Genomic DNA, 17,405 nt, shown 5'->3' with positions numbered 1-17,405 from the left:
TTCTTTTGTACTTTACCTAAATGGAATCATAATATATGCTCTTCTGAGTCTATCGACTTTTGCTTAACATTTTATTTTTGGCATTCTCCTGTAGTGTTGCATTTAACAACAGACTATTCTTATTGCTACATAAGATATTCTTACTGTTGTATGATGATAACCATAGAGTATCCATTGGTGGCCATTTGGATTGTTTCCACTTTTAAACTACCATAAATTGCACTGCTATGAACATGTTTGAGAAGAAAAGTACCTATTACTTCTGGGTGAACATTGCCTCGGTTGAAAATGCTGGATCATAGGGCACACATGTTTGGAATAGGAGATTTTATAAGGCTAAATTTTAATTTTAATATCACTCCCATTTTGTTATGCAGGTATTATTCAAGTATCTTTCTATTATTGGACCTTAAAATTGTAGGTGAATTGTAAGTGAACTGTAGGTGAATTCTGAACAACCTAAATCCCTTGGTTAGAGAAACTGGCTAAACTCTGAAGTCAGAGTCTTATGCTCATGTTTATCGTATTTTTTAAAGGTCAATTTAATGTAATAAAATATTTTTTAAATCAGAATTTTAAAAAATCTCAAACTTGGTACTGGGCACATTTGAATTTTCTTCTTCATATGATTTTTCTCAGAGAAAGAACATCAGACCCACAAAAGATCATAGTAAAGATTACATGTTATCTCTAAAAAACCATCTAAGGCATCTTGATAGTCTTGCAAATTCTCATATAATCCCAAAGAATGTAAAACTTCAGCAAAGTGTGTGTTCTCAGACTTGAATGGGTATAGAAAGATGGAAATATAATTAGCCCAATTGTGTTTCTTTGAGACGCTTCCAACACTTCCAGCCAGCAGAACAATGGTGATGTCTTTTCCCTTTACAGAAGAAGTAGATTCCTTTTTAAACATTCTAACTTTGAATATAGTTTTCTGGGTTGTTTTTAGGGGAGATACCTTTTTCTCTTCCTCCCTAGGACAGTAAAGCTCTGAGCTTTACTACAATACTATCAGCTTGGGACTGAAAAAAAAAAAATCAGAAGTCTAAAGGCTTACAGATTCAGAATGGAAGCATATACAACACCATCTCTGAAAATTAGGTTAAGTTAACAGAACTATTTGACTACTCAACTTTGCATCTCAAAGTCCAACATTTGAGGAAATAAGACTATTTTAATGGCATGCTTGTGACAGCAGTTAATGAAAACAAGGCCTGACCCTCTGAAAATAGTCTTTTCTCGTTGTCTGTGTCCTTCTAATTATTCCAGATTGAGCAGGAAATTCTGTCTTTATCTTAACACATCTCATCTAGCAGTGGTCTCTAATTCAGAACTAATTTGTAAAGGTTGAACTCAAGTCTGGAAGTATCACAAGAAGCAATGATTATGCACCAATACTGTTAAGTAAAGGGTGCACAGCTTTTGGCTAGGCACAGTGGACGTTTTTTAATAAACAGGTTTGGTGAAGGAAAAAATGAAATAGATGAATTTGTTAAATAAGAAAGCCCAAATTAAAACCAAAGAACCTACTGATTGCTTTCTCTACTGTAAAAGTACACTTGAGAAAAGATTAGACAGTAAATAATTGCCTAGTATTTAAAATGTATTAGAAATAATTCATTCTAGCAATCAACATTTATTAAGCAAGGCACTCTTCTAGGTACTGGGGATATTGAACAAAACAGGTAAAAACCTACGCCTTCATGAAGCTTACATATTAAGTGAAGGAAGAAAGACAATTAGAAAATAAATTATGGGGCGCCTGGGTGGTTCAGTTGGTTAAGCGACTGCCTTCGGCTCAGGTCATGATCCTGGAGTCCCTGGATCGAGTCCCGCATCGGGCTCCCTGCTTGGCGGGGAGTCTGCTTCTCCCTCTGACCCTCCCCCCTCTCATGTGCTCTCTCTCTCATTCTCTCTCTCTCAAATAAATAAATAAAATCTTTTAAAAAAAAGAAAAGAAAAGAAATTATGTAATGTAGGTCAGTGGTGGTAAGAGCTAAGGGAGGTAGTTTGCAATTTTATATAGGTATCCAGAGAAGGTTTCACTAAGCAGTGATATATGAGCCAATATCTGAAGGAGGTGACAGGGTAGGAAGGGTTAGGGGAAGCAGGGGAGCCATGAGGCTAGCTGGGGAAAAAGCATCCCAGGCAAAGGGAATAGCTAGTGCAGGTGCTGACATGGGAGGAAGAGAGTCTGGTCTATAGAGGGGAATTGTGCCCTAGAGTGGAGCAAGCAAGAGGGAAGCACCAGGAGACAACAGCAAGGAAGAGCCACATGACTGTACTGTTGTAAACAACTGTAGAGACTTGGGGTTTTATACTTAGGGAGATGAGAGAGACCATCATGAGTAGATACTGAACAGAGGAAGGTATCACACAATTTGTATTTCAAACAATCACACTGGCTACCATGATGAGAAAAAACTAAAAGGGGGTAACAGTGAGAGCAGAAGAAATGGTTAGGAGACTACTAAAATGAAAAAGGTGAGAGATGAGGGAGTCTGGACCAAGACATAGCAGGAGATGGGCTGAGAAGTGATCAAATTCTGGGTCTAAGTTTTAAGACAAAACTGAGAGAATTTGCCAATGGGGTGGAGCATATGATAAAGAGGAGTCAAGACGAATCCAAGGTTTTGGCCTGAGCACCTAGAGGAATGAAGTTACCACTGAGGAAGAATAGGAAGGGTCATGTGTGGGAGGGAAGATGAGGAATGTTTTGGGGGTTGGCTAAGTGTTATAGACCTATTTAGACCACAAGTAAAGATGTGGACTAGGCAGATGGATATATGAGTCTGGAGTTCCGGGAAGAGATCCAGGGTGGTGATGAAAATTTGGGAATCATAAGAATATAGATGGTATTTAAAGCCATGTTATTTGAAGAGATCCCCAACATAGCGAGTATACATACACAAGCAAGACATGCAAGGAGTGAGCCCTAGGGTCCTCCAGTGTTTAGCAGCATATAGTTTATCTGGAAATCATGAGAAGCAGCATTCCAAAGACAGCGTCAAAGGAATTCTAGATGAAATGATCCCTTAAAACAAAATATTACAAAGTAAGATCATACACTAAGTGGTGATTTTAACAACATGCTTTCTGAAGTTACTTCCAAATGTTATAAGATTTTTATGACTAGTAATAAAATCTTCTTTTATCATCATAAAATTCTAATATATGAATATTTAATATAAGCATGCCCAAGTATGACTTATGTCTATCTCACATATGAGGATCAATATTTTACTGTTCAGATAATATCCTTTAGTAAAAAAATTGCTGTTTCGATATGAAATTTAAGCATTTGGTAGATGTTTCAAGAAGTTACCATTAGATTCATGAGAACCAGTGATTTAAACATAAAAAGTACATTAATGCACCTCACCAATGAAGATCTAGAGATGACAAATAAGCGTATGAAAAGATGCTCCACATCATATGTCATCAAGGAAAGCTTAGAATGGCCACAATCTGGAACACTGACACACCAAATGCTGGACATGATGTAGAGCAACAGCAACTCTCATTCACTGGTGGTAGGAATGCAAAATGGTACAGCTACTTTGGCAGACAGTTCGGCAGTTTCTTACAGAACTAAATATACTCTTACCATACAATCCAGCAATTATGCAGGATGATGTTTACCCAAAGAAGTTGTAAACTTATGTCCACACAAAAACCTACACACTGATGTTTATAGTAGTTTCATTCATAATTGCCTGAACTTGGAAGCAACCAAGATGCCCCTCAATAGCAAACAGATTAATAAACTGGTACATCCAGATAAAAGAATATTATTCACCATTAAAAATAGACAGACTATCGGGCGCCTGGGTGGCTCAGTCGTTAAGCGTCTGCCTTCAGCTCAGGGTCCTGGGATCGAGTCCCGCATCAGGCTCCCGGCTCGGCAGGAAGCCTGCTTCTCCCTCTCCCACTCCCCGCTGCTTGTGTTCCTGCTCTCGCTATCTCTCTCTCTGTCAAATAAATAAATAAAATCTTTAGGAAAAAAAAAATAGACAGACTATCAAGCCATGAAAAGTCATGGAGAAATATTAAATGCATATTACTAAGTGAAGAGAGCCAATATGGAAAGTCTAGATACTATACAATTCCAACTATAAGACATTCTTGATAGGGCAAAACTATGGAGATAATAAAAGATCAGTGGTTGCCAGCAGTTGGGAGAGGAGAAGAATAAGCAGAATACAGAGGATTTTTAGGGCAGTGAAGATAAATCTGTATGACCCTATAATGACAGATGTCATCATACATTTGTTCAAACCCACAGAATGTACAAAAGCAATAGAGAGCCACAATATAAACTATGAACTCTGAGTGATTTTGAGGTGTTATGTAGGATCATCAACTGTAGTAAAAAAAATTTACCACTCTGGTAAGTGATGGTGATAATGGGAGAGGCTATGCATCTGTGGAGGCAGGGGATATACAGAACTCTGTAACTTCTCTGTTTTGTTCTAAACCTAAAACTGTTCTTCAGAAAATCAATTTTTAAAGGATATTAATCAGACCAAAAGTACCCTGTGTTCTCTTGGTGAAATCCTAAGTTAATTTAACCAAAAGACGTGGAGTTACTGAATAATTACCCTTTAATATGATAAAGCTGGATTATTTTAAATAATATGAGGGAATTTTTTTTAAGATTGATGATTTTTTTAAGATTGATGATTTTTATCTTTTCAGTACATATAATTAAGGTCATGTATGCCAAAAGTAATATTGAAAATAGAGAATTTCAGGAAAAATTAACCATGTTTAATGGCTAAACATACCTATCAATTTCAATATGGCACCTTCAGTTTAGACTATACATATCTTATGTTTGTGTGACCATTCCCTAACTTCTATAAACCCTGGGAGAAAATGTCTAATATAGAACACTCCACATTATTCCTCCTGCATGCACTGATTCTTTACCTTTGGAATGCACTTTTAACATTACAAATAATACCTTTTACTCCCACTTCCACCCTGGCCATCTTTAGAATTAAATTCACCCGAGACGACTTCTGTAAGGTTTTGATATTTTGACTGTAGTGTACACATCAAAAGAATATATTTTATATCCTTCCTTAGCCCTCACTTTCAAAATTCCTAGAGACAAACATAATCTTAAAATGGGAATCAAAGCATTTTTCAAGAACTGTGGTATTAAAGGGTCAATACTTAAGTCCTCTCAAACTGTAGATGATGCCTTAACACAATTTCAATAATAACTACATCTCTTTTCTCTCAAGGAAACAAGATATCTCAATCAAGTATCATGTTCTTGGGTGCCTGGGTGGCTCGGTTAGTTAAGGGTCTGCCTTCTGCTCAGGTCATGATCCCAGGGTCCTGGGATGGAGTCCCACGTCGGGCTCCCTGCTCAGCAGGGAGTCTGCTTCTCCCTTTCCCTCTGCCCCTCCCCCCTGCTCTTGCTCTCCCTCTCTCTCAAATGAATAAAAAAAGCAACATGTTCTTTCCTTACTGTAGGCAGTTTAAGCTACATTTTCAAACAAAAATATTTAATCCTAAAAAAATAAATGTCTATGGGAAAGTAAATTATTTACAGAAAATAACCTTTTTAAATTAAATATTCTTCCTCATAAGACTGTAAGAGTCACAGATAACTCTATGGAAATCCATTAACTTCATATCATCTTAGAGGAATTCTACCAATACAAAGGTAGGAAGTGACCATGTCTTAAAATAAGACATGAATACCCACAACAGCTACGTGAGACTACCCAAGCCTAGAGAGTTTGTTGGTCTACTAGAAAGACCTTACTCATGTCTCTCAGTTGGCTAGCTGTTGGCTGCTGTGAATGAGCCACATGCCTCTCATCATCTGGTGGTGGCAGATTTCCAAGAGGACAAGTGCAAGCTTTCAAGGTCTCTTGAGGCCTAAGTTTAGAAAAGGCATGATGTCAGTTTTACCACATTCTATTCATCCAAGCAAATCACAAAGCCAGATACAATTCAGGAGATAAGAAAGTAAATTCCACCTCTTGAAGGAAGGAAATCAAAAGACATCACAAATGGGGGGGGGCAGGGGGGGGTGAGGTTACCAAGATTGAAGCAAGAGGGGAAGTGTTAGAAGATGAGGTTACAGTGCTAGGGACGGAGAAGATCAACAGTGAAAGCCAGGAGACCAGTTAACAGGCTAGTAAAACAATCCAGTGGAGAAATCAAACCACTGATTTTCAAGTACCAAGCTTCCAATACATGTTGCCTGACAAAAATTTCATTGTAAGGAGAAAGCATTTGAAACTCAAATAAGGCATGTTTTACCAACATACTGCTCTGAATATCTTGTGTTTTCATGTTCTAATCCCCTTGTTCTTGCCACCAATATTTAGTTGTAATCACAAAGCAAGATATGGTATAAAAAATAAACTAAGTAAAATTTGACTCTATAGCAATTCCTACAATTAATTTTCAATTAATTAACATGCTTTTTAAACTCCAAAGATATAAACAAATTTAAGGTACTATAATTCTTTTCAGAAAACCTGAAGATTCAAGTTATAAAAAAAATCTTTAATAAATGATTCACTAAATAGCCAGTCTAGGAACAAGTATATTAACCACTGAAATAACAAAAGGAACTTAACAAACTGTTCATAAGGATGAAAGCCACAAAATTGACCCATAGCACATGTAATAGCATCATGCTTTAGTGGATGGTACTTCAGACATTGACAGTATATATATATATATATATATATATTTTTACAGCTTCACCTATCTTTTCATTTCAGTTCATTAATTATATGAGAAAATGACCCTGAGTAGCTAGGAATTACCTTGCACCTATTTCTTTTATGGGTATAAAAGATAACTCAAGCCCTCTAAAAAAATTTATTAGACAAAAAATGTGCTGGGCAGCTGATCCCCAGATCCCTGAAATTTAATGGAAAAAAGCAGAAGCTTTATTTCCACTTATCCACAGACATATGCCTTAGAATTATTTGAGCTAATAAAATGGTAAATAAAAAAAGTTCTATAACTTGTTTCCTTTTCTTGTAACCCATGTCTTTATTGTTTCAACCTTTTCTGTCTACAATTCAGAATCAATGTTGAGAGTTCATCATGAATACACCAGAAACTTTTAAGAGAATCATATTAATACTCTAACACACACACACACACACACACAGAGGCCAATATATAAGTTCAGCAGAACAAAATTCTATAACTTACCCTGGAATCCTTATTATTACTGTATAAATGACTGGACTTAATTCATTTTATATCAATTCATACTCCCAAGGTTTTACTGGGTGAGTCAAAGACATCAGTTTTATAATATAGCAAATTTAATCCATGATTTCACTCATTCATTCAAACATTGAGTGAGTGTCCTCAATATGCAGAACTCAACATGTATGGATTAAAAGTAATTGTCTTGTGTCATAATTAGGGGCAAAGAGAATGGAACATTTGCTGACTACACAGTGTTAGACTGTTTTGGGAGTGCATTTTAATTTCTCACAGGAACCACAGGAAGTTCAACAGTTCAGTAATTTGCTGAAGCTCATAGCTGACATATGGCAAAGATTAGAACACAGACCTATCCAACATCAATGCCTATACTTTTTCCCACTGCATCATATTTTTTAATACATGTTGGACAGCTCATAAAATAAAGGTAATAAAAATTATTCTTACATAACCTTAAGACTATTAATTACATTCACATCATAACAGCTACCCAACAGCTCTGGTTATTTCAGCTCTAGGCTCCACAGCTGCCTCAAGTAACAAAGCATAATTTATTTATCCTTGAAGTGCTTAGTTAAATTTTCAAGATTCCAAATTATGGCTAGATGGGTTTCAAAATCCTTCTAAGTATTGATAAATATCATGGGAGTGCTGACAAACTAGAGTAAGACATTAAGGTTATACTATCAGCTAAAAATGGTTTGGAAAGTCAGATCATTACATTTCTCCCCACACTATCCACTTTTGACTCCCAGAGCCACTGCAGGTTACTGCTATGTCTGTAACTCGGAATTTAGCTAAATCTGATCACTACACCACTGTACATTATTGCATTTCCATATTCTTAAGAATCTCCATTGAAATAAGTAGTCAAATTTAAAAGAGACTAAAGTCAAAAATTTACAATTACTTAGTAATGCTTTTGAATCTTAAGTAATCTACAAATCAATCCTGGGGGAAAAAATATGCTACACACAAACCAACGATACCATACTTGCCCTTGTGTCTGTACCAGAAAAAATTTGTTTTATTTGATGTGTTTTAGGCTATCCCTTACAGGTTTTATATGATATATTCCAAAATCACTCCCCAGGCAATTATGGTGTGCACCAAAGATGGAGAACCATGGTTTATATGATGACTTTGAATTTTGCCGTCATTTCTTTTCTTTTTAATTTATACCCAAAACAGAATTTTGTGAGCATAAGGCTTTTCTCTGTTCATGAAATTGTAGGCAAAATATTCTTAGTAATATTCTAAAAAGACAAAAACATGTATTATTTAGCCTTGTTTTTCTTCTACAAACTTTATTTTTGCACTAAAAAGCTTTTGTTATTATCTCTAAAATGTGTCTGCTCTTTCTAACTTTAAATCTGTAATGCATAATTCTAAATGATCAGTGTAGTCTATGAGTTGGATTTTTTTATGTAAATTATCCTGTTAAGTTATGCATTATGCTTTAGTACTTATAAGAAGTTCTCAATCTCTTAGTCATAAAAGGCTTTGTGGTGAACATAATAAGTATAAACGTATCTAATGGTAGACTACTGGAATATTAAGTATTGCATACTTTGCTACAGTAAAAATTGGAAAAGACATTTCAAAAAGATTTACAGTTTTCCTTCAAGCTTAGGATATTAGAATATTCAAACTGTCACACTTTGACAAACACTGACAATATTTTTCATATTATATTGAAAATTATTTTCCTCCAAAATCATCTATACACATTCAAGACCTAATATTCAGTGTTTGTAATGTTATAGTGAAGTAGTTTTGCTCATAAACAAGACTACCATACAAGAACACATATAAAACATATTTCCATTGTAAATTAGGTTCTATGCCTGTTGCCATTAAAAAGTGGAATAGGGGAAACGTAACCTAAGTTTTTTGTACGTCTTCTATCATTACTCTGTCTCATTCTAGTTTCCAGTGGTTTTGGTCCTAGTAACCCCATTGGGAAATACAACATAAACATGGCAGCTTAAGTCTTCCTAAAATATGAAATAAAGAGATGAGGTCCAAACATGTGACATCTCATATTCAGAGAGTAATAAAGAAATATATATTTATTTAAGATAAAGCAAGCTAAATTCATTTTAAGTGTTTTTTTCTAATACACATAAAACTAAGATTTCTAAACAGATTATTTTTAAATACTTTAAAAGTTTTTGTGCTAAAAAAGTGTGTTTATGCATCAAATTTGAATACAGTCTGTACTAAGAGTATGGCACCAGTGTCAATTTCCTGGTCTTGATAATGGATGATAGTTATGTAAAATGTTATCAGGGGGAAATGGGTGAAGGACACAAAGGAACACTAGTATTTTTGCAACCTCTGTGAGTATGATATTATTTCAAAGTAGTGAGTTGAAAATGTATTTTGTGAAATTTACTCCTAAATAAGTTGTTCTCAGGTTTTCTATTGTATAATAATTCTATATTCATTAGTCTTCTTCAGGTGATAAATAATCAGGGCTCTATCCCTCTTTCATTGTGGTGCAAAAAAATGTAACTAGCACTTCTTAATTTGTGTATTTTTTTTCTTTCCCTTCAAAGTATACCTATGAGAAAGTATTTCACACTTTTAAATTCTACTGTATTTTTCGGAAATGTCTTTTACTTCATGGGTCTTTTCAGAGATAATTTAATGAAGGTAAAAAGAAGTCATCATTTCTTCCTCATATTTTCCTAATTAGTAAATTACCTAAGCTCTCTTTGGGTAAAAGACTTACAACCTGAATCACCCTCATGAAGACAAGTCACTGAAATATGCAATGTAAATAAAAATAATAAAATATTCCATTTAAATAATCAGAAACTAGGGTGCCTGGGTGGCTCAGTTGGTTAAACATCCACCTTTGGCTCAGGTCATGATCCTGGGGTCCTGGGATCGAGCCCCACAGGGGGCTCCTTGTTCATTGGGGAGCCTGTTTCTCCCTCTCCTTCTGCCCCCTCCCCTTGCTTGTGTGTGCTCACTCTCTCTCTCTCATAAATAAATAAATCTTAAAAAAAATAAATCATAAAATAAATAAATATGTAGATCGACTCTGTCTCAGTTTGGTGTTCAGATGTGGCCTCTAGCCCTGTCAACATGGACTTGCTCAATGTTTTGAGCACCGCAGCTCTTCAATAAAAAATTTTATATACAATTTGGTATTGTGTATAATTACAAGTGGCTATTATTTAAAATCTTGTTTCAAAACTGTATCTGATTATATTTTGCTTTACTATCTTGAATACTTCATAGCAATATTTTAAATCCTTAATAATGAAATGTGTTTAATTTCTAAGAATTAAAACAGTATTATAATATTGTGAATATAAGTATGAGTATATTCTTTGTACTTATAAGCACATTTTCACTTAGATACAATCTATTCGGCCTACTATTATCTAGTATATATATTAACATATAAGATTAAATTTAAATTTTGGAATTATTAAAATCCAGTACAATATTTCATTTATGACCTGACATTTGCATTTACTAAAAAAATTCAATCTGATTTTTGTATTATATTTCACTGATTTAAACTTTAAGCACAGATAAAAACAACTGGTCACAAGACTAACAACATACAAGGAAGGAAGTAACTTCTTTTTCCTCACCTTTATAATTTATCAGCTAATTTGGCTTATTTCAAATCTACTGCTTAAGTGCAAGATTATGTACTACTACAGAGACGGGAAATATGAACTCCATCTGAAACAAGCTCTAGGGATTTGAAACCTTTATAAATTTACTCTCAAAATGAACATGTATAGCCGAGTGTGCATGTGTCAGGGCTACCTATATAACCAGGAATTCTCCAAATAGACTTCCCAGCAGAATTCCATGTTTATTCAAGCATGTAAGTAATAGATAGGCATTAATTTGAAGCTTACATATATATTATTGAACATAAATCACAAGTGCAACAACTATTTGGAATTTAGAACAAAAAAATTTTTCAAGGGGAAGTAGTTTAGCACTGGCATGATTTGGAATTGGTAATAGTAATAATAAAAAAAAGCAAAGAAAAATTTATTATTGCTTCTCATTTTTTTTTTCTTAACAGAAAAGCACTCCCCTTTACTGTCTTTCCCAAGGTCCTTTCACCCAGCCTTGGTAGTCTACGGTGTACTGAACTATATGCTCTCCCCTACAAGGACCATACTCTTCTCTACCTTCGCTTCATCTATTTCTTGTTTGAGGAATACTTACCCCTTTTACTTCCCATTATTTCTACCTGTCAAAATATGATCTCTCATCTTTGCTCAAGTTGTTCAAATACTATAACCCAGGGATTAGATTCTGTGTAGTGCTGTGGAAAGTATACTGGCTAGGGAATCACAACACCTAATTTCTAGGACATCCTGTCAAAAAATATATATTCCTTTGCTTACCAGATGTGCCAAGCCCTCTGGAGCTCTGTTTCTAGAACTCCCAAATGAAGTATTTACACTAGGTGGATTCTAAGACCCTTCCAGTTTTTTTGGAAACTACTGTTCTATGATATGGTATCTACCCTTAGAATATTTTTTGTCTTTATTTCCATATAGCAACTAATTGTGTGGAAATAAATAATTCTTCCTAGAATGATTCCAGGGTATTTTTTTTTCTGGTGGTGAAGTAGAACTAACAAGATGCATCCATGAATTCCTGAGGACATAATCTACAGTTGATAATTTGAGGGAGACAGTAACACCTAGAAAATACAAGGTTGAGAAAGAGTAGTGTATGAAATCTTCATTGTTGAGAGGGCATTCAAACTGAATGAAAAAAATTATCAGAGTTTGCCAAGAGTGAGAGGTGGGACCTAAAGAAAAAAGGTGGTATGTGGTATTACCATGTGGAAGAAGGAGCAATGGGTGTTGGAGTGGGAGATACCTCTGTCCCTCCCCCCGCTCATGTGCTATAAATATGTATATATATACATACATACGTAAAATCTTTTAAAAAAAAGTGCTGGCACTCTGTGAGAAAACAGTGCCTTAGGATTCATCAGGCCTCTCCTACCTCCCCTGGGAACTATATCATGTTACCTGTCAGGGGCAGGGCATAAAAAAACAAGAGGACTATTTCCCATCTGTCCTTTGTCCCACATAAAACACTCTAATACATCATTTCAGTTGTTCCCAAACTACAGTTTTTCTTTAAAAGAAAGAGAGAAACATTCCTAAAATATATTAAAAAGTTGTCTACAGAATTACAAGCAAGGCATTTGTTCCTATTTCATACCCCTTTTGAAAAAGTGTGGCCAAGACTTTGAAAATGGGGAGTGTTAGCCATCCTGTCTTTCCAGCTCATTTTTTAGAAGAGACATGGAAGCAGGTTTAAAAGACTGTAACACAACATAAAGATGTAATCATGTACCAAACGCCCATTCTCAAAAATAAATTAACCTGAGTTCAGCTTGTACTCTTATTAAATAAGAAGGAATTATTACTTTTTCTTTTAAATCTACATTCCCTATCCCCATCCCTGTCTCTCTCTTCCTCAGTGCCATTCTTCTTTTTTCTTTTCTTCCTTTCTCTCTCTTTCTTTTCTTTCTTTCTTTCTTTCTCTCTTTCTTTCTTTCTTTAGGAGTCAACCAAGGCAAAATCGGTTAGACAATAACATAATTTTCCTACTGTTAAGTTTTGGGTAAAATACTATCAATCAGTAAAGTAGTCAAGAGACCTACAGAAAGTTGAAATGAGATGAGATGCTAGACCAGCAGCCTTTGAGTCCTGATAATAACTAATGGTGATGATGAGGTGATGGCAGTGGTGATGATGATGGAGGAGGACGACAATGACGATGACAAGATTGATCACAGAAACCAGGTATTGTAGGCCTGCCATGTGATAAGCATAAAGTTTCTTAAGGATTTAAACTCATCATTAAGAAACTTCTTTTGAGTTTCCTCCTTGTAGATATGTGACCTTGGTGAAACACCAACTTCCTCTATTTGAAGCCTTGCATTAGCTATAAAAATAAAAAAAATTATCTACTATAATTTAATACTTTGTACAGTACCATCAAATAAACCCCTTTCTTTCTAAACCAGTTTAAGTGGCCTATCTTCCTCTTAGCCCCTCAACTTCAAGGAAAGAAGTAAATATCCCATAATTCAAGAAAATAATTTCAATTTTATTTATTTTTAATTTCTACTAGTGTGTCTTTAGATCATACATATAAACCAGATTTTTCTCTCTCTCTCTCACACACACACATACACACACACACAAACTGGGAAGGCATTTTATAACTTTCGAGCCCTTTGGCATACTTCCTGGAAGTCTCAGTAATGACTATAGTTACTCTTAATTGCTTTCAACACACTTACATGAATGCTACATTCAGTTGAATTATTTCCTGGATTCCCTCTAATTAATCTGATAGCAGCTGTTTTAAGGCCTGTGCTGATTAACAGTTGCAAGACAGCTAAATGCCTAGTACAAGAAAAGCTCTGTGAAGCTTACGTATGTTCATCCACATAATTTTCTCTTTTAAGTATCAACATTACAAAGAGGATCTTCTATTTTTAGTTAACGGTATTATTTGTTTATATAACTCAAATGGTCTCTCCCCCTAACATACTGAAATATCATCTCAATGTATTTAATAAATATCCTAATAGATATTATGGAAATTCAACATTTCAAAAAATAAATATAAGAACATGTTTTAAAGATTTAAATAAAACTTAAAGAAAACAACAACTGAGGAGGTATTACAGTATATATTTGTACTGGTTTCCTTGTCCTGGTTCAGAAAATATAAATGAACTTTACAATACAAATGACAAATAAGTGACTCATTTAAAATAAAGTGCTACCAGCAAACTTTTAAGGTCAAACTATACCTACTTGTTGAAACTTTATTCCTTTTGACCTACAAAAATGGCAATTTGATATGTTTCAACCATCTGTTCAGTTCAAATAACCACAAATGAATGACATTTTCTACAATTAGCAATTTTAGGCTATATTTTTCCTGTTAGAAAATTGAAACTCTGATTCTGCCATTTCTCTGTATTCAAAACATGACATTTCCTAAGACACTTAGGGCAGACCTCAAAGTCTGGCATAGTCCTCCTCTCCATCCTGGTCTCTGGCCAATTCATGTTATTCCTGCCTAATTCCCATTTCTTTAGCTCACCCAGCAAGGGCCCTTCCTTCCTTGAATGGTACTATCTCCTCACTGAGCCTGAAATAGCCTGTTGGAATTCTTCAAAGAAGTTTAAAGCAACTCCTTAAGAAACTATGTCAAGATTCACAAACTCACATGTCTATCCAGGAAGCATAAATAAGTTCTCAGGGCTGGCTGCAGGCCCAAGGGAGGCAGCTGAAGGTCGGCTCCAGACCACTACCATAGGCAACATTTTCAGATAGCATGATTTCATGGAACATGCCAGAAATCAAGAATTTAATGTATGATATTCTCATTTTTAAATGTTGGCCACAAACAATATAAATTCTAAACACCTTGCAGGCCAAAGAGTACACATCTGATGACTCGCTTCTGCCTCTCAAGTCCATATGTGACTCCTGACTCATATAATCATGTGAAGAGGAAGTGACCTCTACATGGTACATTTGGCTAATCCTTACATAAATTGCCTACACTGTAGTACAGGGGTATGTGCATGAGTGCATGTTTGTACATCACACTAGTGTTTGGTACAAAACAGTTTAATAAATACTAGCCATTAGCAAAGAGCAGCCATAGTGTAAGGTTTGACAATCAAGGGACAGAATTCAAATCCCCAACTGACCACTTACTAGGTGTGTGATCTGAGGCAAATGGCTTAACCTCTAAAATTTTCACTTTACTCGTTAGAGATAACAATACACTCTACCTACTTCAGAAAACTGTTGCTAGGAGTAAATGGGGTAAAACGTGTGTAGTACTTAGGAAAGGGCCTAGCACAAGTGAACACTCAAATGTTAACCACCATTATTCTATTATTCTTATTAAATGTGTAGTGTATGTATATCTATTAATACATAATGAACACATGTAACAACTTTTTACAGAATTTTAAGTACGCCTTCTTTCCTACTTCATGTCCCTTCTGAGAAACCATAGCCAGACTTTATTATACACCCAAACATGGAACACCCACACACACACACAAAGAGAATTTGCATTTGAAGAGGATGAATAAAAAGTAGCTAGGTATTTATGTTGAAAAAACTAAAACAAAAAAATAAATCAATGACTGACATACACAACAGCACAGATGAATTTCCAAAACACCACACTGAGAAAAAGAAGCCAGACATATAAGACTAGCTACTGTATAATTCTATTTATATGAAGATCAATAACAGTGAAAATTCATCAATAGTTATAGAACTTAGAATATAGGCTACCTTTGGTATGTAGGAATTGGCTGGAAGAGACATGAGGGAAAGATGTGGAGTCACAGAAATGTAATCTCTTGATTAGGATGTGAGCAGTAGAGTTCGTAAAACTAGAAAAATCATTTAGTTAAGATCTACCTTTCATAATTAGAAAACTTCACCTCAATACAAGAATTTAAAAGGTGATTAATACATTAAATACTTGCTGCATTTTCCTGAAAACACCCACTTAATATTAACATAAACACATTTTAAATGAAGTATGGAGTATACAGTATGGAGGTTCCTCAACAAGTTAAAAATACAACTACTTTATGATCCAGCAACTCCACTTCTGGGTATTTATCCAAAGAAAGCAAAAACACTAACTCAAAAAGTTATATGCATGCTCATCTTCATTGTAGCATTATTTACAATTGCCTAGATAAAGAAACAAACTAAACATCCACTGACGGATGAATAAAGAAATTGTGGATGAAAAAATAAATAAAGATACACACAAGAATGAAATCTCGCCCTCTATGACAACATGAATGGACCTAAATAAGTCAAAGACAATTACTGTATGATCTGAGAAACCTTTAAAAAATGAAAAATCATAGACACAGAGAATAGATTGGTGGTTGCCAGAGGGAGGTGGTAGGGAGTGTAAACATGGATGAAGGGGGGTCAAAAAGTAGAAAGAAAAAAAAATGGAGCTTGAACTCCCATGAAGATTCCACTGCCCTTTCTGGTTATTGTTGGGGCTCCTTTTCTAAAATCATTGATTCAGGGATTTTGGTAAACTTGTCTGTGACAACTCTTCTGCTGAAGCTTCCACACACAAAGCAAGCAGGAGGTAGGGGCTGTGGAAAGTTGGGGGGCTTACAAGGGATTCTCCTACTGCTAATATGCTAAGCCCCCAGACCATGTATTGATTAGCAAAAAGAATCTCCCAAGTCTTCAATGGACTGGCAGAATGTCCTTCTCACATACACATGAATTGCTGAACTGATCTCAAGCTCAGAAAAATTTGATAGGCTGAATGAATATGAGAAATCATTTTCAGGTTGACTACTGTCCTAACCTGAGCAAAACAAATTCAGAAATCAAAATATTCCCACAACAACAGAAAGCTTTTCAGCTCTAGAATGACCAGGAGAAAAATGTCTGATTTCTTGACATTTGTAACCACAAAATATAGTACAGTAGATGTGGAACTTGCCTACATGGAACCTGATTGTTACTGGAATTCTCCAACCTATGCATATAGGACAGGGAATGGTTTAGATTTTCTGTGTGTGCTTCCTTTTGTAGTCTAGTGACTAACCAAAATCAGAAGTAAATATAAAAATTTTTTGCCAGTCTTATGAGTATCAAATGGCATCTTTGTTTTTAGTTTTCATTTCCCTAATTATTAATAAGGTTGATCAAGTTTCCAAAAAAATATGTAGAAAGTGATTATTACATTAAATACTGACTGCATGTTCCTGAAAATGCCAACTTAATATTAACATAAATGGATTTTTAGAATTATAAATATTTGAATCCACAAAACCAAAATTTCCTTAATCTCACTATATTACATAAATGTCACAAGTAAGCTTTTCATCAGGGCCTATTTCTCTTAGTTGCTTACATGAAGTATCAGGGAAAAGACCCATTGCTTTCTCTATCAACCTGCTACCAGATATTAAGTTATAAGTTGTATTAGAACTCCGTGGAGTGGAGTTAAACCTTTAAAATTTTGAAAGTATTATGGGGACTGTGAAGAAAATGGCATCTTAATATACAGTTACCTAGACTGAATTGGTATTGATCTAAAGGCATATGCTGGGCGCCTAGGTGGCTCAGTCATTAAGCGTC

The 17,405-nt window shown here is 35.0% G+C and overlaps 1 protein-coding gene across 1 annotated transcript in view; it reads right to left on the bottom strand.

Moving 5' to 3' along the window:
* Positions 1–17,405, bottom strand: part of IL1RAPL1 (interleukin 1 receptor accessory protein like 1) — a 1,375,052-nt gene that overhangs the window by 1,118,139 nt on the left and 239,508 nt on the right. The gene's annotated exons all lie outside the window — the stretch shown is intronic.

Source organism: Mirounga leonina, unplaced genomic scaffold (assembly GCF_011800145.1).
Source record: "Mirounga leonina isolate KUSES-001 unplaced genomic scaffold, KU_Mleo_1.0 Mir_101595, whole genome shotgun sequence".
In the NCBI taxonomy this organism is placed as follows: Eukaryota; Metazoa; Chordata; class Mammalia; order Carnivora; family Phocidae; genus Mirounga; species Mirounga leonina.
This window is presented reverse-complemented; position numbering and strand designations above follow the sequence as displayed.